This window comes from Protopterus annectens, chromosome 12.part0 (assembly GCF_019279795.1).
Source record: "Protopterus annectens isolate FY-2018-M chromosome 12.part0, PAN1.0, whole genome shotgun sequence".
NCBI classification, from domain to species: domain Eukaryota; kingdom Metazoa; phylum Chordata; order Ceratodontiformes; family Protopteridae; genus Protopterus; species Protopterus annectens.
The window spans coordinates 1129637164-1129661516 of record NC_056746.1 but is presented as its reverse complement, the minus strand read 5'-3'; the positions used below and the strand labels follow the sequence as shown (position 1 = coordinate 1129661516).

At 42.7% G+C, this 24353-nt stretch overlaps 1 protein-coding gene across 1 annotated transcript in view; it reads left to right on the top strand.

Moving 5' to 3' along the window:
- Positions 1-24353, top strand: part of IFT52 (intraflagellar transport 52) — a 906963-nt gene that overhangs the window by 364992 nt on the left and 517618 nt on the right. The window lies entirely within an intron of this gene.

Genomic DNA, 24353 nt, shown 5'->3' with positions numbered 1-24353 from the left:
CTACATTAGGCAGAGCCCCTCACTAACACTCTTCAAGAGAATCCTTGATGAGTGGATGGGTAACAGAAAATACACCCCTGGGATCACTTCATTGGCTCTTCTTGACAGAGGCTCAGTTAATTAATCAATGGGGTGGCGAAAGCTGACACACTCCGGCTAGGCTTATAAATGCCCTCGGGTAGATAGCCTAGTACCTACCTATGAACCTATATATATCATATATAGTAGCTGTGTCCCCTCCCCAGTACAAATGGTAAACGCTGCCACCAGGTCAGGTCTAGATGCCCTTTAAAGGGTGATCATTTTAATATCCCCTCCATTTCAAGTGAAAGATAAGTAGTGTTTTGTAAACTGTTAATTTATTAAGGATGCAGTACTACCATGACAGAGTCCATCTTTATTGACTGGTAATACAATGCATGTATATCCTAAAGAGATAGCACACTGCACTAATATTAAAAAACTATTACCTTACACATCGCTCGGCCTCCTTTGCCCCAGCTTGCTCTTGAAAAGTTGAAGTCATTTTATGCCTCTTGAAAGGGATGCATGATGGCATAATGGTGCAATTCATAGACCTCAGCTTTGGTGAGCCTCATTTGAATGTTAAGCTTTTAATCGGCCCCAATTTATACCAAAAGGCTTCAGTCACCATTTTTGCTTTTGCCGAGTCTCGCATATCTGCCACTGTACAGGAAAACTGTGAACAAATTAAAAGGAAATAAGAGAGGGACTAGCCAAAACTTAGTAGAAAACCACTGAGTTTGATATAATTTAGGTAGCTCTGCTCACCTGAAGCATGTATTTACCAGTTAAGTATGACATTAAATTCTTATGACGTTATGAATGGCATGAATGCGAAGTGCAAGGTCACGTTTTTACAACTGCTTACAAATGTATTTTTTTCTTTGTGGCCTTAATGTTCATTGCTAAAGGTTACAGCAGATAGGTCAGCATCATTCAGTGGTTTTTGCATTACCTAAAAATGCCTACATCCAGGCCACAACAATAAGCAATTACGTTGTCAGTCTTCAGTTAAAAACAGGTTGGACTGACTTACAGAGCACAATTAACACCACAGACTATCTGCTTCTGCAGTTTGAACTTCTAAACTGTAGTGTAGATGTCGTGTATGGGAGTCTGGTTAATTATGGGCCAAAGTATGTGTTTTCAGGTTACGACATGCGGCAGTGTTATAAATGTTACAAACTTACATGAAGGAAGCATTCATGAGTGGGGTGCTGGTTTAATTTTGGCCAAATATGTGATTGCAGGTTGCAAAATGCAGAAGCAACAGGGAGTATGACACATAAAAAACAACTTTAGTCCAGAGGAAAACCACATCCTTATGGGTGCTCCGGGGACATATGGGAAACATCTTTTTGGCAAAGTGGGGCCACAGCAGGCTTAGAGAACTAAGGCATGGAATCGAGTACTGGCCGACATAACTGGTGTAGGGAGAAGCAACTGCAGATTGAGACAGTGTAGGAAAAGAGAAAATGGCCTAGTGGGAAGTGCAAGGAGTAATGCTAGGCAGAATGCAATTGCCAGTACCAGCATCAGTGGGGGCTGTTCCACACTGCAACCATTAACTCCTGATGAGAAGTATCTGCTGTGCATAAGGGGTGATGACTATGTTGCATATGATGATGCTGTAGGAATCATCAGAGGTGGTGTGAACACAAGTACTTTCAGACTGTTACAGCAGCCAGAGTCATACAGTGTTGAAGGATAGTGCATAGGTAATGGCAGTACTTCATGCTTACATATACTGCAGAGGCTTCTTGTGTACATATACCCCATAACATGTTTCATTACCAGGTGACCCATCCAATTCAGGCATGCAAGAAAGTGCCCACTGTTTGCATGATAAGTGTATGCATCATTTGTTTATAGCTGTATCATTTTTATTTTCAAAGGTTCAGTAACCATGTCATCACTTATTCCTTCACAGGGTCAGCACAAGAAAGAGATACATCCATTGTCCCAGCACAGCAGACTGATGACAGCAGAATGTCTGGCGATGATTAGGCCATGACTCTCATATTCGTGACAGCCTGAGGACACTGGCACATAGCAGCAGTGTACTATCAGGACCTGTAACTGCAGAGTAGTCTAATAATTCCATAAGCAGTGATTCACAGTGATTGATAAATACTTTCTCCCACCACGAAAGTATAATGTTTACATATGTAGGGGCACATTTGGCCCCCATGGCAACTCCCTTCTCCTGCTTAAAAAATTCCCCTTGGAAATACTACACATTTAGAACCTGCCTTCTTCTGATGGAGGTTATTCTTAAGAACAATTTTATGTATTTCCAAGGGGAATTTTTTAAGCAGGAGAAGGGAGTTGCCATGGGAGCCAAATGTGCCCCTACATATGTAAACATTATACTTTCATGGTGGGAGAAAGTATTTATCAATCACTGTGAATTTGTTAATTGTTAGGTCCTGTACAAGCATTTTTTGGACCGACACACAGGAAAGGTTTTTTGAATTCTTGGCTTATATTAAAGGCACTACCAACTTCCTGGATTTTACTTACAACTTGAATAGTGAAGAGTGTATTTACTTAGATGTTTCTTTGAGTAAGTGTGATAGTTATTTTTCCTCTAGAATACATTGGAAAAAAACCTTCTCAAATTCTTATATTCACTTCACTAGTGGACATCCTTTTGCCCAGAAGAATAATATTCTTAAGGGGCAATTGATTAGGACTAGTCGGATGACATCAGATGACCTTGAATTTTATGAAGATAGTCAATTTGTTATGAATATGTTCAGAGAAAGGGGTTATCCTGACTACCTAATTGATGAAATGTACCAGGAGGTCCTGGTAGGCAGGAAAGAGAGATTTGCTCCAATTTTAGGTCAAGATTTTATAGGATTATAGGATTATAGAAGATTACTAGACTATCGACCCGGGGGTCATTTTAAGCCTAGCTTTTTCCTTCCTTCTGTCCCAAGACCCTTCTTAATAAACACCGCCTAAAGTTCTTTCTGATCTTGACAGCATACAAAAGTCTAAAAGCATATCCTTCTGTAGTATTAATTTTACGATATTGAGTGCTCAGCTTTTTTTTCTTTTTCTCTTCCCATTCTTTCAGACAGCTGTCCCACTGCCCCACATCTACCAGTACTACAGGAATGCAGCCCACAGTCCAATGCCAGAATTTTTTAGCCAGGGCTAGCAAGGACCTTAAGGGCATCCTGGTGGGGGTCATGCTGTCCACCATCCACTTTTTTTGCTTTCTTTTTGACATACCCTGTTTCTTCCCCCTCTTTGTGGCTCTCAAGGTTATGTCCGAGGGGCGGGTGGGCGTGCTATACAAGTGCAGCATATTACCCCATTTCCATGACAGCTCAGCCATGTCTCCACCCTTTTTTCCTCACATTGGACCACAAGCTTCTCAGAGACATCTTCAGCCTCCAGCATGGATCATCTCAGGAGACCCCACAAGGATGGCCACCTTCCCAGGGATGGTAACACCCATCCCTCCCTGCTGCTCTGTCAGTCAACCAAGCCACTAATCAAACCTGGGTTGGCTGGGGCATAGTCAGGGCTTTACCCTACTATACCACCAGAGTGGCCAAAGTGCACATTTAAAGTCATACTTTTTCTGTAACACAGATACTTTTTTCTTTGTTGAGATTCTGTAAGTGACCACACTACAAGGTTTATGACTGTGGGTTATAACCCTAGTCCTTCTTGATCATGCTGTCTTTCTCTGGAGCATTATGAAGACTTGCAAACACTAAGCAGACTATACTAAGTACACTGTAACTGCAGCCTAGCAAGATGACCCTGTTAATTCTAATCTAAATACAAATCTTGGTAGTCATCACAGTGAGACAAAAAATTTTGAACAAGCATATGTTATGGACTACACTGGGGATTCCGCTGCTATTAAAAAAGTGATTAGCAGGGAATGGGATAGGTTCAAGCAAATTTCAGATCTTGAACATATACATAGACAGCCACTCAAATTCATGTATAGAAAGGATTTGAACTTTAAGAACTTATTTGAGTTTGGAGGGAGTACTAAATCCGCCAGTGGATCCCATAGAGTAGGTACATACAAGTGTGGTTCTTGTTCCCAATGCCAGTACATTAAAAATTGTTCCAGTATTCTAATTCCTAGTAGAAATAGATCTATTTTAAGTACCAAATTTTCTAATTGCAACACCACAGGTGTTGTTTATTTAGTCACATGCCACTCTTATTCTTTTTATGTGGGGAAGACGGAAAGGAAGTTAAAATCAAGAATTTATGAGCACTATTATGAGATTAAAAAACAAAATTTAAACAATGCTTTGTTTCGCCATTCCCAAACTTGTAATGATGCCTTGTTTTATTTTTTTGTTTTAGAGGTTGTTCCAAGGGAGGTCAGGGGTGGCATGTGGGAAACTAAATTAGAATACAGAGAACTATTCTGGCAGATTATTTTGGAAGTAACAAAAGAGCCAGGTTTGAATGACATGCTTTCCCTTTTACCAGTATTAAAGTTAAGGGCAGCTAAGTTATGAAGGGTCCTGTCTATCCACTCGAACCTGTGAAGAATTTCACCTTTAGAAATGGTGCGGTACCTACTGTCAAAGGGCCGAAGATGGCACCAACCCTCCTCATGAAACATTTGCGACACTTGGCGTTCACAAGAGACCCCTGCAGGGCACACACCAAGGGCTAACAGTGGAAAATGGTCAGGATCCTTCAGATCACCTTTCCTGCCAAACAGTCCCAGGACTACCCCCCCTCCCCAAGTGACCAAGAGGGAAAAATAGAAACAGATTCTGATGATGAGGAAATTCCTCCCATTTTGAGAAGGAAGAGTACCTTCAACCCAACCCTCAACACTACCCTCAGCATTTTTTTTTAACAAGGATGATGTTAAAAAAGCATTGAACTCAAAACCTAAATCCAAATTATGTAACCTTTCAAAGAGGGAAAGAGTAAAGCCGTCTGCAAACTCAGCCACTCCTTGGATCTAAAAATTGTTAAAGCAGACAAGGGGAAGGGCACCATAGTCATGGACCATAAAGACTTTGTATCCAAAATGGTAGCGGTACTTTCTAATGACAGTCGCTACCACACCATTTCTAAAAGCAAAATATATGTGTGTGTGTGTGTGTGTATGTGTGTGTGTGTGTGTGTGTGTAATACACACATGTACATACATACGTGTATATATATATATATATATATATATATATATATATATATATATATACACACACACACACACACACATATATATATATACACACACACACACACACACACACACACACACACACACACACACACACGTGTATATGTGTGTGTGTGTGTGTATATATATATATATATATATATATATATATATATATATATATATGTGTGCGTGTGTGTGTGTATATATATATATATATATATATATATATATATATATATATATACACACACACACACACACATATATACATAGTCATCCCATTTGGGAAAAACAAAACACCCATGAATTACCACATAGGTGGCAGCCCCCTTAATACAGAAGAAGTAATAAGAGATCTGGGGACCCAGGTAGATGGTTATCTCTCCGTTGACAATCATATTGCCAAAGTAGTTAGGAAATCCATCTATGTAACCCATCTAATTACTAAAGGGTTTGCATCTAGAAATAAAGAGGTTATAGTGCCCCTCTACTTGTCACTTATCAGACCCATCATAGAATACAATGCCCCATTTGGGATGTACCTCACAAGACACTTCCAGCAGCTGGAAAGACCACAAAAGTACCTCACCAAGAGGATTACTGGCCTCAAACATGTGTCCTATCCATGCAGCCCGACTGGAAAAACTCCGGCTGTACTCAGTGGCATATCGCTTACTCGGAGGTAATCTCTGCCTGACTTACAAAGCCATGCCCAACTCAGAATTGATGGACATGCTCCACCTAAAGAAATCCAAGTCACTGCGAGCCACTCGCTCTAGTGAGCTAAACCTTGCCACAACAAAAAATAGAACATGCTGGAGGGATAGATTCCTGTCAGAGACTCCCCATGCTCTGGAATAAAATTCCTAACTACATTAGGCAGAGCCCCTCACTAACACTCTTCAAGAGAATCCTTGATGAGTGGATGGGTAACAGAAAATACACCCCTGGGATCACTTCATTGGCTCTTCTTGACAGAGGCTCAGTTAATTAATCAATGGGGTGGCGAAAACTGACACACTCCAGCTAGGCTTATAAATGCCCTCGGGCAGATAGCCTAGTACCTACCTATGAACCTATATATATCATATATAGTAGCTGTGTCCCCTCCCCAGTACAAATGGTAAACGCTGCCACCAGGTCAGGTCTAGATGCCCTTCAAAGGGTGATCATTTTAATATCCCCTCCATTTCAAGTGAAAGATAAGTTGTGTTTTGTAAACTGTTAATTTATTAAGGATGCAGTACTACCATGACAGAGTCCATCTTTATTGACTGGTAATACAGTGCATGTATATCCTAAAGAGATAGCACACTGCACTAATATTAAAAAACTATTACCTTACACATCACTCGGCCTCCTTTGCCCCAGCTTGCTCCTGAAAAGTTGAAGTCATTTTATGCCTCTTGAAAGGGATGCATGATGGCATAATGGTGCAATTCATAGACCTCAGCTTTGGTGAGCCTCATTTGAATGTTAAGCTTTTAATCGGCCCCAATTTATACCAAAAGGCTTCAGTCACCATTTTTGCTTTTGCCGAGTCTCATATATCTGCCACTGTACAGGAAAACTGTGAACAAATTAAAAGGAAATAAGAGAATGAATAGCCAAAACTTAGTAGAAAACCACTGAGTTTGATATAATTTAGGTAGCTCTGCTCACCTGAAGCATGTATTTACCAGTTAAGTATGACATTAAATTCTTATGACGTTATGAATGGCATGAATGCGAAGTGCAAGGTCACGTTTTTACAACTGCTTACAAATGTATTTTTTTCTTTGTGGCCTTAATGTTCATTGCTAAAGGTTACAGCAGATAGGTCAGCATCATTCAGTGGTTTTTGCATTACCTAAAAATGCCTACATCCAGGCCACAACAATAAGCAATTACGTTGTCCGTCTTCAGTTAAAAACAGGTTGGACTGACTTACAGAGCACAATTAACACCACAGACTATCTGCTTCTGCAGTTTGAACTTCTAAACTGTAGTGTAGATGTCGTGTATGGGAGTCTGGTTAATTATGGGCCAAAGTATGTGTTTTCAGGTTACGACATGCAGTGTTATAAATGTTACAAACTTACATGAAGGAAGCATTCATGAGTGGGGTGCTGGTTTAATTTTGGCCAAATATGTGATTGCAGGTTGCAAAATGCAGAAGCAACAGGGAGTATGACACATAAAAAACAACTTTAGTCCAGAGGAAAACCACATCCTTATGGGTGCTCCGGGGACATATGGGAAACATCTTTTTGGCAAAGTGGGGCCACAGCAGGCTTAGAGAACTAAGGCATGGAATTGAGTATTGGCCGACATAACTGGTGTAGGGAGAAGCAACTGCAGATTGAGACAGTGTAGGAAAAGAGAAAATGGCCTAATGGGAAGTGCAAGGAGTAATGCTAGGCAGAATGCAATTGCCAGTACCAGCATCAGTGGGGGCTGTTCCACACTGCAACCATTAACTCCTGATGAGAAGTATCTGCTGTGCATAAGGGGTGATGACTATGTTGCATATGATGATGCTGTAGGAATCATCAGAGGTGGTGTGAACACAAGTACTTTCAGACTGTTACAGCAGCCAGAGTCATACAGTGTGGAAGGATAGTGCATAGGTAATGGCAGTACTTCATGCTTACATATACTGCAGAGGCTTCTTGTGTACATATACCCCATAACATGTTTCATTACCAGGTGACCCATCCAATTCAGGCATGCAAGAAAGTGCCCACTGTTTGCATGATAAGTGTATACATCATTTGTTTATAGCTGTATCATTTTTATTTTCAAAGGTTCAGTAACCATGTCATCACTTATTCCTTCACAGGGTCAGCACAAGAAAGAGATACATCCATTGTCCCAGCACAGCAGACTGATGACAGCAGAATGTCTGGCGATGATTAGGCCATGACTCTCATATTCATGACAGCCTGAGGACACTGGCACATAGCAGCAGTGTACTATCAGGACCTGTAACTGCAGAGTAGGCTAATAATTCCATAAGCAGTGATTCACAGTGATTGATAAATACTTTCTCCCACCACGAAAGTATAATGTTTACATATGTAGGGGCACATTTGGCCCCCATGGCAACTCCCTTCTCCTGCTTAAAAAATTCCCCTTGGAAATACTACACATTTAGAACCTGCCTTCTTCTGATGGAGGTTATTCTTAAGAACAATTTTATGTATTTCCAAGGGGAATTTTTTAAGCAGGAGAAGGGAGTTGCCATGGGAGCCAAATGTGCCCCTACATATGTAAACATTATACTTTCATGGTGGGAGAAAGTATTTATCAATCACTGTGAATTTGTTAATTGTTGGGTCCTGTACAAGCATTTTTTGGACCGACACACAGGAAAGGTTTTTTGAATTCATGGCTTATATTAAAGGCACTACCAACTTCCTGGATTTTACTTACAACTTGAATAGTGAAGAGTGTATTTACTTAGATGTTTCTTTGAGTAAGTGTGATAGTTATTTTTCCTCTAGAATACATCGGAAAAAAACCTTCTCAAATTCTTATATTCACTTCACTAGTGGACATCCTTTTGCCCAGAAGAAAAATATTCTTAAGGGGCAATTGATTAGGACTAGTCGGATGACATCAGATGACCTTGAATTTTATGAAGATAGTCAATTTGTTATGAATATGTTCAGAGAAAGGGGATGTCCTTCATGGATGCATCTGCAGTCATAACAAGTGGGTTGTCCTGTCGTCAGGCAGCCCTGCAGTCGGCCGGATTCCAAAGTCCGGGTCCGGCTTCGGCTGATGTCGCACTCCACCCGACGTCATCTCTGTTGGTCTTCAGGTATAAAAGCATCAGCCGACGCCATTTTCCTCAGTCTTTCTTGCCGCGTGGCGCCCGAAGCAGAAGCTGTTCGCAAGTGCCGGTCGGTCGGATCCAGAGATTACTTCTACCGAATACTACTTCAAGACTTCTAAAGCTAAGTACCCGTTGGGGACTCTTTCTTGCCTCAGCCGATGTCAGAAAAAGTTAACAATTGTTTAACCTGTGGGAAACAAATACCTCATAAAGATTTCCACTCTTACTGTCTGCCTTGTTTAGGCCCAGCCCACGACGTAGCAGCCTGTTCGGCCTGTGCCTCTTTCAACCGACGAACGCTTAGGCGCCGGTCGGAGTTTGCAGAACAGTTTTCGGTTCTGATTTTGCGTACATTATGCCGCCGGATCCTCCGACTACCCAATCTACCAAAAACGCAAAGATAAAGACCGACACTCGCGGTCCGCGGTTTCGCCGAAACCATGGTAAAGCAAATCATGAGTGTCTCGGTTTCGCCGAAACCGAGAAAACTGATCAAAGTACAGCTGAACCTATTCTTACAACTGAGGCCCCTGCTACAACTCTTGAATCGACCTCAGAAATTTTACCCACTACGGTGGTTGACTTATCAGACACCATCCCCTTGGATGTCTCTACCCCAGCACGTGGTGCTGCTAGGCCTCCAGCAGCCATGTCCATTAAGGCCTTCGCCAGGGCTAAAGCAGCCAAGACTACTAAAACAGTGCCTGTTAAACCCCCACATCCAGGCCCTCTTCTAGTTCTCAAATGCTTTCTTTGGCAGAAGATTTAATTTCTTTAATTAGAGGATCTCAATCTCACCCAGACAGGGCCTCTCAGCCCCCAGAGAAGAGACCTAGGGCAGAGGCCCCTGAGCCAGTGTCTTCTGATGATTCTGCTGATGAATCAGACATAACTGACCAGCCAGAGGCTCCCTTCTCCAATTTTGAAGTTTCTGATGCTGAAGAATCCATTCCAGCTGCTTCCCCACCAGAAGAATTCTCCTTTGGGGAAACCTTGCATGCCATGCGAGAACAGTTCCAATGGCAGCAACAGGATTTTTCAGACTCCAGAAAAGACTTAGGACCTTTCTGCACCTCCCACAGCACAGGCCCTTAGCTATACCTCCTGTTCTCTCTGTGGTGGATGATGCTTTCAATGATGTTTGCTCCGCTCCAGATTCTTTACCCTCAGCCCCTGCCAAACCAGACAGATTTTACAGGGTGCCAGATACTCATCACCACCTTTACAAGGCCCCACTTGCAGACCCAGAAACTATATCCCAGGGTCCCAAGGCAGTAGCCGTGACCACAGCTAAAAACCCTATTCCTTCTGAAAGGGAAGCAAGGTCATTAGACAGATGGGGTAAAAAGGTCTACACTTCAGCTACTCTCTCAGCTAGAGCTTTAAACTGTCAGTTTCACATGATACAATACCAAGAGTTTATGCTTGATCAGTTAACTAAAAACTAACCACTGATGAATCTCTTGATAAGAAATATGTATTAGAGATGGTAAATAACATACAACAGGTTAGCAACCATTCCTTAAAATGTGGCTATGATGCACTGGAGGCTTCATTTAGATCAGCCATGACAGGCACAGTGATAAGAAGGCATGCATGGCTAAAGGAACAAGCTTTACCGGATCATGTTAAAGCTAAGTTGCTAGATGCTCCTATGGACAAGACAAGTTTGTTTGGTACACCTGCCCAGCAGGTTATGAAGAAAATGGAAGAAAAGGCAAAATCTGTTCAAACTGTTAAAGATTTCTTGCAGGTTCAACCCCAAGGTTTAGCAGGAACTGGCCTGCCAAAAATTGGTCCTTTCCTGACTCCACAAAATTTCAAAGGGGCAGGAATAGACGCTCCAGAGGCAGAAACCAATCCAGAGGAGGTGCCTACAGAGGACGACAGTGGCAAGGTAACAACAGAGGCACAGACACAGCCACTGCCACTACATCAGCACAACCACAGTGACTTAATCCTAAATCCGCCTACCAGGGAACAAATAGCAGCTCCTCTAGGCGGAAAGTTAACCTTATTTTCAAAGAACTGGCACTACATAACAAAAGACAAGTGGATTTTACAAACCATAGATCAAGGTTACCGGTTTCACTTCCACACTTTACCAGTCAAAGAGGAATGCCAAATCTACCTCCAAATCAAAAACAGAGGCTCTACGCCAGATAATGGAGTTAGCAAACATGAGAGCTGTGGAAAGAGTGCCAACAGCAGAACAAGGAAAGGGGTTCTATTCCAGACTATTCCTAGTTCCAAGAAAGGAAAAAGTTGGAGACCAATTCTCGACCTGTCCACCTTAAATACATACATCATTGTCCCAAAATTCAAAATGTTGACCCTACAGCAACTTCTTCCCATGCTGGGCAAGGAGTCTTGGCTGGTAACTCTAGATCTCAAGGAGGCATACCTGCACGTCCCCATTCGACCAATCTGCAGAAGATACCTCAGATTTCTTGCAGGATCAGAGCACTATCAATTCTCAGCATTGCCCTTTGGCTTATCTACTGCCCAGAGTATTCACAAAATGCCTGGCATCAGTAATCGCCATTGCAGACTACAGGGAATTCAAATTTACCCATACCTGGACGACTGCCTGCTACAAGGGGACAACAAAAGCAAGCTGACAACAGATTTACAAAGGGTCATTTACTTGCTACAAGGACTGGGATACACAGTCAATTTACAAAAGTCAAGGCTGATACCATCCCAAACAAGGACATTCTTGGGCTGAATTGGACACAGTACAACAAATGGCATTCCTGACTACAGGAAAACAAAAAGAACTTCCTCTTTACTTCTTGGCACTAACAAAACTGAACAAGTTAACAGCAAGAAAAGTTCTGCAGGCCTTGGGCTTCATGGCATCATGCATAATCTTGGTCCCATTTGCCAGACTACATATGAGGAAACTACAGTGGTACCTAAAGAATTTATGGTCCCAACACAGACACAGTCTAGAAACAGAAATCCCACTAATTCCATGCTTAAAACAGGAGTTCCTATGGTGGGCTCAGGCATGCCAGTCAAACCCAGGCCTACCCTTTCGCAGATGTCAACCAAGCCAGACCATCACAACAGACGCTTCAGACCTAGGATGGGGGCCCACATGCTGGACAAATGCGTGCAAGGATTGTGGACACAGGATCAACTTCACCTGCACATCAATCTAAAAGAAATGCTGGCAGTAAAACTGGCAATCCAAAAGTTCAAACCATTTCTCAAAGAGGGCCAGTTGATGATAAGGACAGACAACACCACAGTCATGTGGTACATCAACAAACAGGGAGGCACTCATTCATACCCCTATGCAGAATGACCTTGGAGCTGTGGACCCTGGCACTCAGCTACAACATTCAGTTACAGGCAATATTTGTACCGGGAAAGACAATACTCTAGCAGACATATTAAGCAGAACCACTTCGGATGCCCACGAATGGAAGCTGCACCCGGACATCTTCAAGACCATCTCAAAGAAATGGGGAATGCCACAGATAGACCTATTCGCATCACCTCTCAATCACCAGCTCAAAAATTCTGCACAAGGACATTCCACCCACTAGCATGGAAAGTGGACTCACTCTCCTTCAACTGGAAAGGCCTAACAGCATATGCATTCCCACCTCTTCCTTTGATACACAAGGTACTACTAAAAATCAAGGAAGAACGCCCAAGGATAATCCTGATAGCTCCAAACTGGCCAAGACAACACTGGTACCCACTACTGAAGAGCATGTCTCGAACAATATGTGGCCAATACCCTGATGCCTTTGATGTTAACTCAGAACAACTACAGCATCATACATCCAAACCTAAAACGCTGCAACTGACTGCATGGAACATCACATAGCAGCAGCTAATCCAGAACTTTCCCAAAGAGTTAAAGACATTATTCTTGAAGCACGCAGACCTTCAACAAGAAGGAACTATGCTGGAAAATGGAAAAGGTTTGTCATTTGGAGTACGGAAAGAGGAAAAGATGTGTCAAACATAGATATGCCTAACATTCTGGAGTATCTGGCGAACTTCTTCATTCAGGCCTGTCCTACTCCTCCATCAAGATACATGCATCAGCTATTTCAGCAGAATACAGCTTTGATCCACCTGTTTTTCGCACCCTTTGCTCAGGCAGTTCCTCAGAGGAATCAAGAATGTAAAACCTCCAAGGAAACCACCATTACCAGCTTGGGATTTAAACTTTGTGCTAGAAAAGTTGACACTATCACCCTTTGAACCAGCAGCTACAGCAGACCTACAACACCTGTCATGGAAAACTGCTTTCCTACTGGCAATTACTTCAGCAAGGAGGGTTTCAGAACTACAGGCCTTAATGGCAGTGCAACCCTTCCTAATCTTCCACCAAGATAGAGTGTCCATGAGGACTAATCCTACATTTATGCCCAAGGTGGTATCCAGAGTGTCTTTAAACCAGGCAATCCACCTACCTACCTTCTTTCCCAACCCACAAAACAGAGGGGAAAGAATACTGCATACCTTGGATGTACATAGACAGCTACGCTACTACTTGGACAGAACAAAAATAGCAGAAAGACTGACCAACTTTTGTAGCCTATGCAACAGGAAGGGAAGGAAAAGCTATTTCCAAACAGACAATCTCCAAATGGATAGGAAATTGCATACGATACTGTTACTCCTTCCATGGAAAACCAATTCCACAGAACATAAGACCTCATTCTACAAGGGCAACAGCCACTACCACAGCCTTCTTACGAGGAGTGGTAACCAAAGACATTATTGAGGCGGCTACTTGGACCTCCGTGCATACATTTGCCAAGCATTATAATTTGCCTCTATATTCCAGATCCCGAGCAGGGTTTGCCACTGCTGTACTGCAAGGGATCCTAAACACACCATAATCTACTTTTATCCTCCTCCGCTAGTTGGCTATGGTATTCTACCCACTTGTTATGACTGCAGATGCATCCATGAAGGACATAGTACAGTTTTGTACCTACCATAAATGTAGATGTCCGAACTGGATAGCATCTGCAGTCAGGATTACCCTCCCTCCTTCCCTCTGTGGTACTCCTAGGGTGTTTACCCTCCTAATAGCTAGCTGTTGGGGAGTCTTTATGGTGTATTTGTTTGTATATATGTACATACATGCTTATTGTTGTGTTTACCTCTATCTATTTGGAAACATTGGCATCTATCCAAATTTTAGCCTGCAAGAGGGCTACTGGCATCTGGGGCAAGAAACACTGAGGAAAATGGCGTCGGCTGATGCTTTTATACCCGAAGACCAACAGAGATGACGTCGGGTGGAGTGCGACATCAGCCGAAGCCGGACCCGGACTTTGGAATCCGGCCGACTGCAGGGCTGCCTGACGACAGGACAACCCACTTGTTATGACTGCAGATGCTATCCAGTTCGGACATCTACATTTATGGTAGGTACAAAACTGTACTTTATCCTGACTACCTAATTGATGAAATGTACCAGGAGGTCCTGGTGGGCAGGAAAGAGAGATTTGCTCCAATTTTAGGTCAAGATTTTATAGGATTATAGGATTATAGAAGATTACTAGACTATCGACCCGGGGGTCATTTTAAGCCTAGTTTTTTTCCTTCCTTCTGTCCCAAGACCCTTCTTAATAAACACCGCCTAAAGTTCTTTCTGATCTTGACAGCATACAAAAGTCTAAAAGCATATCCTTCTGTAGTATTAATTTTACGATATTGAGTGCTCAGCTTTTTTTTCTTTTTCTCTTCCCATTCCTTCAGACGGCTGTCCCACTGCCCCACATCTACCAGTACTACAGGAATGCAGCCCCCAGTCCAATGTCAGAATTTTTTAGCCAGGGCTAGCAAGGACCTTAAGGGCATCCTGGTGGGGGTCATGCTGTCCACCATCCACTTTTTTTGCTTTCTTTTTGACATACCCTGTTTCTTCCCCCTCTTTGTGGCTCTCAAGGTTATGTCCGAGGGGCGGGTGGGCGTGCTATACAAGTGCAGCATATTACCCCATTTCCATGACAGCTCAGCCATGTCTCCACCCTTTTTTCCTCACTGGACCACAAGCTTCTCAGAGACATCTTCAGCCTCCAGCATGGATCATCTCAGGAGACCCCACAAGGATGGCCACCTTCCCAGGGATGGTAACACCCATCCCTCCCTGCTGCTCTGTCAGTCAACCAAGCCACTAATCAAACCTGGGTTGGCTGGGGCATAGTCAGGGCTTTACCCTACTATACCACCAGAGTGGCCAAAGTGCACATTTAAAGTCATACTTTTTCTGTAACACAGATACTTTTTTCTTTGTTGAGATTCTGTAAGTGACCACACTACAAGGTTTATGACTGTGGGTTATAACCCTAGTCCTTCTTGATCATGCTGTCTTTCTCTGGAGCATTATGAAGACTTGCAAACACTAAGCAGACTATACTAAGTACACTGTAACTGCAGCCTAGCAAGATGACCCTGTTAATTCTAATCTAAATACAAATCTTGGTAGTCATCACAGTGAGACAAAAAATTTTGAACAAGCATATGTTATGGACTACACTGGGGATTCCGCTGCTATTAAAAAAGTGATTAGCAGGGAATGGGATAGGTTCAAGCAAATTTCAGATCTTGAACATATACATAGACAGCCACTCAAATTCATATATAGAAAGGATTTGAACTTTAAGAACTTATTTGAGTTTGGAGGGAGTACTAAATCCGCCAGTGGATCCCATAGAGTAGGTACATACAAGTGTGGTTCTTGTTCCCAATGCCAGTACATTAAAAATTGTTCCAGTATTCTAATTCCTAGTAGAAATAGATCTGTTTTAAGTACCAAATTTTCTAATTGCAACACCACAGGTGTTGTTTATTTAGTCACATGCCACTCTTATTCTTTTTATGTGGGGAAGACGGAAAGGAAGTTAAAATCAAGAATTTATGAGCACTATTATGAGATTAAAAAACAAAATGTAAACAATGCTTTGTTTCGCCATTCCCAAACTTGTAATGATGCCTTGTTTTATTTTTTTGTTTTAGAGGTTGTTCCAAGGGAGGTCAGGGGTGGCATGTGGGAAACTAAATTAGAATACAGAGAACTATTCTGGCAGATTATTTTGGAAGTAACAAAAGAGCCAGGTTTGAATGACATGCTTTCCCTTTTACCAGTATTAAAGTTAAGGGCAGCTAAGTTATAATTTTTATTGCATTCATGCTTTTTTCCAGTAGATGGCAGTGGACCACAGTAGTTTTGACTACTAATGTGTTATTAATTTTTTATTAATAGCCTTTTTATCAATAGTTTAATTATTATTAATAAGAGATTGTAGAGAAAACTACACATCATTTTTTAATATTTCATTTTATTTTTACACTTTTAATGTTGTGTTGACAGATAGCTGGTTTGTGACATATTGAGAAGTCACTTTAAGTTTTCCTAAATGTTAAAAGCTTTTGTTAATTGACATCATTATACTTGGCTTTGGTTGGCTAATTATATAATTTTATGATTACAAAGGTATATAAAGAGGGTTTTAATGAGCTAAGCCTTTTTGGTGTCTGATGAAGACGTTCGAAAACGTACTTCCAGTGAAAAGCGTTTTGTGGCTTTGAATAAAGAACTTCTGTTTTGGAAAATACTTTATCTTGGTCTCATTCCCTTATTTGGTTCTCCAGAGCGAACTTTTGTGTGGTTTCCAGTTTTTTATCGTTCGCCTACATCTCCTTGTGTTGGTTCTTTTGAAGAATCCTTTGGGGACACAATTGCTAGGATGATGGAATAGTTTAAGTGAGATTCTTCTCAAGTGTCTGGTATTCAGGGAAGATATGAGTTGCTTCAGATGGATACTCCTAAACCATCTGCAGTTTCTCCTGTGTTGGCTGCCTTGTTAGACACTTTCATTGTTGCTTCCAAGTCTCCTGATTCTCAGCCTCCTGCTCCTAAGAAACCTGATAAGTTTTATGAGGTTCCTTAGGATTGTCAATTTTTATTTAAATGTTCTTCTGCTGATCCCACTGTAGTGTCAGTCTCTTCTGATAAACCGTCTGAGCTCTTGCCCTCTTCCATGCTTTTTCCTTCTGATAAGGATAGTAGGGCAATGGAGAGGATTGGTAAAGATTGTTTACAATGCTTCTGCATTGGCCTTTAGGGCTGTTAATTACCAGACCCATATGGCCAGGTATGCTTTGGCCTTGATTGCTCAGGCTTGTCAAGTTATTTCTGACCTCCCTGATTCTGAAGGCAAATTTCCTGCCTTATCAGTTTTAGATTCTGCTTCTCAGGTGGCTCTCCACTCTGTTACATGTAGCTATGATGCTGCTGATGCTCCTTCCAGGGATGCAGCTTTTGGGTTTGTCATGAGGTGTTATTCTTGGGTTCATCTCCAGTCTTTGCCTGAGAACATTAAGGTCAAGTTGTTGAATGCTCCTTTGGATAATAAAATCTTTTGGGGACTGCTGCTTCTGACCTGTTTAGGTCTTTTCAAGAGAAAGGCAAAGCCTTGCAGGACCTTAAACACATTTTTGTCTCTCCTGTCCCTAAGTTCCAGAGGAATTATCCTTCTAGATCTGGTTTTGTTCTCAGAAACTCCTCCTGACCTCCAAGGGTAGGAAGGGTGGTAGGTGGGCCCCCTCTGCCAAGGCTCCTCAGATTTTTGTCACCCAGAAAGCCTCCTTTATCTGATTAGCCTGCTTCTTTTTGACAGTTTGCATCCCCCTTCTCTTATACCAGGTTCCGTTATCCCTTCTGCTTTCCCTTTGTCTTCCAAATTGGCTTGTTATCACCTCAGACTCTTGGGTTCTTTCTGTCGTCTGTCAAGGTTACTTCATGGTATGGAAGTCTCTCCCTCCTTTTTCAGGGATTCTTTAACCTTCTTTAGAGCAGCTTCCTTATTCCTTGCTAAGGTCCCTGGTGAACCAAGGGAACCATTCAACCTTTTCCCAAGTGGGAAGAGTTTTTTTTTATTCCAGGATGTTCATGGTTCCTCGAAAGAAGGGCAGTTGGAGACCTATTCTGAATCTCTCCCTGCTCAATGCCTTTCTCAAGGTCCCTTCTTTTCAGATGCTTACTCTTCAAACCGTTTCCTCTTTTACTACCCCAGGCTTTTCTGGTGCCTTTGAATCTGAAGAATGCTTGCCTATATATATCTATTCATTTTTCTTTCAGGAAGTTTATACATTTCTCTTTCTTCCTTTCATTTTCAGTTCTCTGCTTTGCTCTTTGGCCTATTTACTGTCTCAGGAGTATTCACAAAATGCCTCTCTCCTGTGATTGCTTCCTGCAGGCTCCAAGTCATTCAGATTTTTTCCTTGTCTAGATTACCTGTTGCTTCAGCTGCCTTCTCCCAGTTGCCTATTACAGGATCTGGAGTGCATCATCTGTGTTCAAGTCTTCAAGTCTGAGGTTCACTATCAACATCCAAAAGTCAGCCCTGACTCCCTGTCAGGGTCATGGGCATCTATGATGCAGGATTCAGACCGTGCCAATGTTGGCCTCTATTCCACCTCCAAAAGTTTTGTCATTGACGGCCTTCTTTCATTCTCTTTTTCTCTGACTGCCATACCAGCCAGAGAGTTTCTTTGGGCCCTGGGATTCAAGGTCTCTTCTGTTCTAATGGTCCCTCTTTCCAGACTGCATTTCCAGAAGCTTTAGTGGTACCTCAAGTCAGTTTGGCTGCAGCATTACCACCCTCCAGATTTCAGTGTACCTCTCCTTCCTTGTCTAAAGAAGGAATTCAAGTGTATTCAATAGTTTGCTGTCAACCCAGCCCTACCCTTTCAGCCTCCAATCCCTTCTCGAGGACCGTTAACTGATGCCTCAGATGTGGGGTGGGGGGCTTTCTTGGTCACTTGACAGTTAAGGGTCTCTGCCCCCCCCCCATCAGAAGTCAGAGCATATCAACATTAAACAGATGAGAGCTCCGATACCCATTCAAGCTTATAACCCCATGTTCTCTACAGGCCCCTTGAAGGTGTACACAGACAATGCTACAGTGATGTGGTATGTCAACAAGCAGGGAGGCACATTATCTTTCTTCTTCTGCAGGATGGCTCCTCAGGCTTGGGAGGTGGTTCTCGGTTATCAGTTAACTCTTCAGGCATTATACATTCCTTCAGAGCACAATCTAGGAGCAGATCCAAAACACAGGCTCACGAATGTATGCTTCACAGAGACATGTTTCTGGACATTGTTTATTGGTGGGGTATTCCTCAGGTAGAGCTGTTGCCTCCCCTCTGAACAGGCAGCTCTCTCTTCTGTTCCAAAGTGCCATGCCATTTGGCATGGAAGATGGACCCCCCTTTCTTTTCCTTAGAAAGGGATGATTCTTTAAGCTTTCCCTCCTCTTCCACCACTTCCAAGAGTCCTGCAGAAGATTCAGCTGGACTCCTCAAAAATCTTGTTAGCAACTCCCTTTGGGCCAAGACAGCACTGGTTCCCTCTCTTAATGCAGGGGCAATCACCAGATGTTACTTCACGGGTTGGACCTCCTCACAAAGGACAAGGGGTCTCATTTCCATCCTCACTTGTCAACTCTTCAACTGACACTGTGGGTGATAGGGTTTTGATCTTTTTCAGGCACCTCTTTTTTGAGGACATCCTCAGGGTTTAACAGGAGGCAGGGGAAATCTTCAACCACAAAATCTTGTATGTCAAATCAAAAAGATTTTCTGTCTGGTGCCATGCTCGTAACCAGGACCCTTTTTCAGTGGGGGTCTGTTTGGTCTCCTCTTATTTGTGTAAGTTGCTCCAGTCTGGTCTAGCTTATTCTGTGAAGGCCCATTTGTCAGCCATTTCTGCTTGGCTGCTCTTGAATCCTCCTTTGGCCTCTCGTTTTGAGGTCAAACAATTTCTTAAAGGCATCCTGCATATTAGGTCACCAAATAAATGTATTCTTCCTCATTGGGACTTTAATTTTGTTTTGGAAAAATTGACTCTGGTTCCTTTTGAGCTTGCAGAGTCTGCTACTTTGCAGCATTGCACATGAAAGGCAGTTTTGTAGCTGGCTCTTACTTCTGCTTAGAGGGTTTTTTAGCTCAAGGCCCTTATGGTCATTCCTCCTTTTTTGTTTTTTCATAGAGGCAGGTTGTCCCTTACTACTAATCCTTCTTTTGTGCCTAAGGTAGTAAACAAGTTGTCTTTGAATCAGTCGGTACAACTCCCTTCCTTTCTGCTCCGCTACCTATAATGCCACGCTCCCCCTTCCCCCCCGGTTACCTTGGATCTCATTTGCTGCTCTTGGGAGAAGCATTGAGGTCCGTTGTCCTGAGGTCCATCGTCTCAAGATCTGGTAAAGAGTTTTTTTGGGCTTTAACCGAAAGCTAAGTGAATTTCTTTTACTAATTTTTTGGCTATAGCCTCCCTTTCTTTATTCTACCCTACCTTGTTTCAGTGTGTGTATATATATATATATATATATATATATATATATATATATATATAAATAAAATGTGTGTGTGTGTGTGTGTGTGTGTATATATATATATATATATATATATATATATATATATATATATATATATATATATATATATATATAAACTCTAGGTTAGTTTTCGCATCCGCTGGTCCATTCTTGGTGGGAACTTCTGTTCTTTTTCTCTTTTCTCTCCTAAGATTTTTGTGATATCTGAGAAACTGTTGGGGTTCAAAAGGTGCACTTCCTGTGGGCACAAGATTCCATTATCTGATGCCCACAGGGAGTGCGTATATTGTCTCTGCCCTGCTCACCTTGATGCCTCCTTTACCATCTTTGAGGGCTTCCATCAATGGGCATTTTCTGACAGAAGGAACAAACTCATTCTGAAGGGCCTTTTACCTCCATCGGCATAGTCTGCAGGTTCTTCATCTTCATCTTCTGCAGGGGAACAACCCCCTGCCAAAAAGCACTGCAAAGATAGGGAACACAGTAAACATTCCCCGGGGAAGTTTGCTTCATCGTCTTCAGATGAGCTTCCAGCCAAGGCTCCCAATGCATCAGTTCCCAGAGCTTCGGATCCGAGTAAGTACAGACAATCCTCTCCTTGGCCCCAAGCTTCTTTGTCTTTGGAACTCCCTACACTTTCCTCAGGTTTGCATCCCTACACTTTCCTCAGGTTTGCATCCCATACAGAGGTCCCCAAGGATTGTGGCCAGGCCACCTACTAGAGCATCGTGTATCAGGTCTACCCACAGTCTTTGAGACAGAGGTGGACAGATCGATGAGGCAGTTCCTTTAGAAGCAGATCCAGATGGGGTCTTACCAGCCTGCAAAATCAAGGGTCTCAGGATTCCTTCTTGGACAGACCCTTTCAGCTCTGCTGAGGGGTTGCCTGACTGTTCTTCTCTGAAGGCAGTTGGGGGGGGGGGTGCTTATCCTTGCACCCAGATGTCTAGTTAGCCATCACAAACAATCTGTGAGTGCAAAGGATCATATCCGGAGGATACTTAATCCCCCAAACCAAAGACATGTTTTCCAGGTGTTCCACCAGTCAGAGAGAGGCAGTGGAGGTGGAAATCTCAAAGCTGCTTCAGAAAAGTCATCCAGAAGGTCTCACCAGATCAGTTTGGATCAGGCGATTACTCAAGATTCTTTTTAGTATGAAAAAAAGACAGGGAACCTCAGGCACATCTTGGATCTGCCATCCATGAACAAGTTGGTAAAAAGTTCAAAGTTCAGGATGATCATGATCCAGTCCTTTCTACCTGTTTTGAAAATGGATGACTGGATGTTCTTAGTGGACCTGAAGGATGTGTACTACAACATCAAGGTGGATAAGTGCTCCAGAAGGTACCTACGCTTCAGGCTGGAGGCTAGTCATTATCACTCCAGAGTGCTTGCCTTTGGTCTCGCCACAGCCCCCAGGGTGTTCAACAAATGCATGGAGGTAGTCTCAGCTCATCTCAGACTGTAAGGGTTCCATGTTTTTCTGTACCTGGATGACTGGCTCCTACCTGCTTCAACCAGGCATCTACTCATTCAAGCCAGGGGACTACCTTTTACAGCTAACCCCTACCTCGGGCATAGCAATCAGCTTAAAAAAAAGTCCCAGCTTCAACCAGTTCAGAACACAAATTTTATAGGGTCTAATTTGGATACATCCAAGTCCTTGGCCTTCTTTACCCCAGACAGGATTTCAAACTTAAAACTACATGTCTGACAGATTTTAGGAATCCCAGCACCTCCAGCCAAGCTAGTACTCAGGGCCCTGGGTTCCATGGCAGCCACCATTACTCTGTTACCAACAGCATGCCTGCACATAAGAATTCTACAATGGACCTTAGCAGGCCAGTGGTCACTTCTTCAGCTACCCCTCAGCTACCCAATCAAACTGTCATGAGTTTGTAAGGATTCTCTCCTCTGTTGGATTCAGTCTCTGAAGGTTCTTCAAGGATGCCCTTTTGTTCTTCCTCCCCCAAAAGCCATGTTGAACATGGATGCCTCCTAGGTAAGGTGGGAGGCATCTCCTGGTTTGGACAGTCCAAGGCACGTGGACATCACAGGAGACCAACCAGCATATCAGTGTCTTGAAGATGAGAGTGATCCTTTTAGAGTTGCAGGCACTTCACAGCTTCCCTCCTCCAGGGATGATTGCAACACAAATGGACAATATTGTCGGTAGTTTGGTACAACAAGCAAGGGGGAACCAGATCCTACCCCTTGTGCCGAGAAGCAGTGAGAGTGTGGCAGTGGGTGATTTCTACCAACCATTTTCTGATTGCAACACACGTTCTAGAGGAACGCAACATTCTAGTGAACAGGCTCAGCAGAGTTCCTGTTGATGCCTCACAAGTGGTCTCTGAATCAGTCAGTGGCAAACGTGATCTTCTGCAAATAGGGTCAACTTTGCTGAGATCTCTTCGTGTCTCTCCACAACAAGTGCAGCAGGTTTTTCTCCTTGATTCCTCCCCAGGGACAGTCACCCAGGGATGCACTGGTTCATGCTTGACCTCCTGGATTATTTTATGCCATTCCTCCTCTCCCCTTAATCCTCAAGTTTCTTCAGAAAGCCTCCAGGTTGAAGAGCAAAGTAATACTCATTGCCCTCTATTGGCCTAGGCAAATCTGATTTACCTTTCTTTGGTCACATCTAGTTTTACCCTCCATGGACACACAAACCACTTCTGGATCTACTGTCCCATACATCAGGGCAAATGTATCCCAGTCTCCAAAGTCTGAAACTAACCACATGGTTTGTCCAATTTCACTGATGACTAGATCTGTCAGGCTTTCATCCCCAGTCCTTAGCATTCTGATCTCCTCCCACAAATCTTCCACAAGAAGAATTTACAAGAACAAATTGAAGAGATTTTCTATATAAGCTGAACAACAGAATTTAGATCCCTTTACCTGTCCTGTTCCAGAAGTCCTAGATTTTCTTGCTCATATTTTCTATGAGGGGACCAGTCATTCCACTGTAAAAGTACAGTTGGCAGCCATTTTAAATGTTCATATAGGAGAAAATGCGTTGTCTTTGGCCTCATCAAAGTTGTGCAAGGCTTTTCTTAGAGGTACTTTTCTTTTTTGCCCTCCTGTCAAATATCCAACACCCAGGCTTTGGTTCTTCCTCCCTTTGAACTTTCAGCCAAAGTAGACTTGAAATGTTTATCTTGGAAGACTATTTTTCTGGTGGCTATCACCTCTGCAAGACAGGTGTCTGAATTGCAAGCCCTGTACTCTAAATATCATTATTTAATTTTTCTCAAAGACAGAGTGACAGTACGTACTAATCCATCTTTTCTTCCCAAGGTTACAATGGAGGACAGTATAAACCAAGCTGTCAACCTACCGTTTTTTTCCCCTCCTTTCCAGAACAAAAGAGGATGCACACGTCATTTGCTAGATGTTCACAGACAGTTATGTTTTTATCTAGGCAGAACTAAATCTTTCAGAAAAACTGAACAGCTTTTCATATCCTTTTCAGATACAAAAAAGGGTCAACCATTTGCTAAGACCACCTTAGCTAAATGGTTAAGGGACTGCATTTCATTTGTTTATGAATCCAAAGGTGTTTTTTTACCTCAGCCAGTCAAAGCTCACTCGATCTATGGCAACTTCTCAAGCCTTTTAGGCCAACATTTCAATTGGTATTTGCTCAGCTGCATCCTGGTCTGATTCTCATACCTTTATTTTCCCACTGCAAACTGGACATAGTATCCAGAAGTAGATCTGCTTTTGGTTCTGTAGTGTTCCGGAATATCCTTCTTTGAAGGCCTACCAAGGTTTTGTTATAGCTGGGAACACTGTCCCACAGGTCAAGGAAGAATGAGAAGACATCATCAGATAAAGAAGTTATGTACTTATCATAATGTTCCATCTATGTTGTCCTCCTAATTCTTCCTTTAACTTCCCTCCCTGCTTCCCCTTGTCCCTTTGTGTTTGACCTGTCAGATGGGTTTATAGG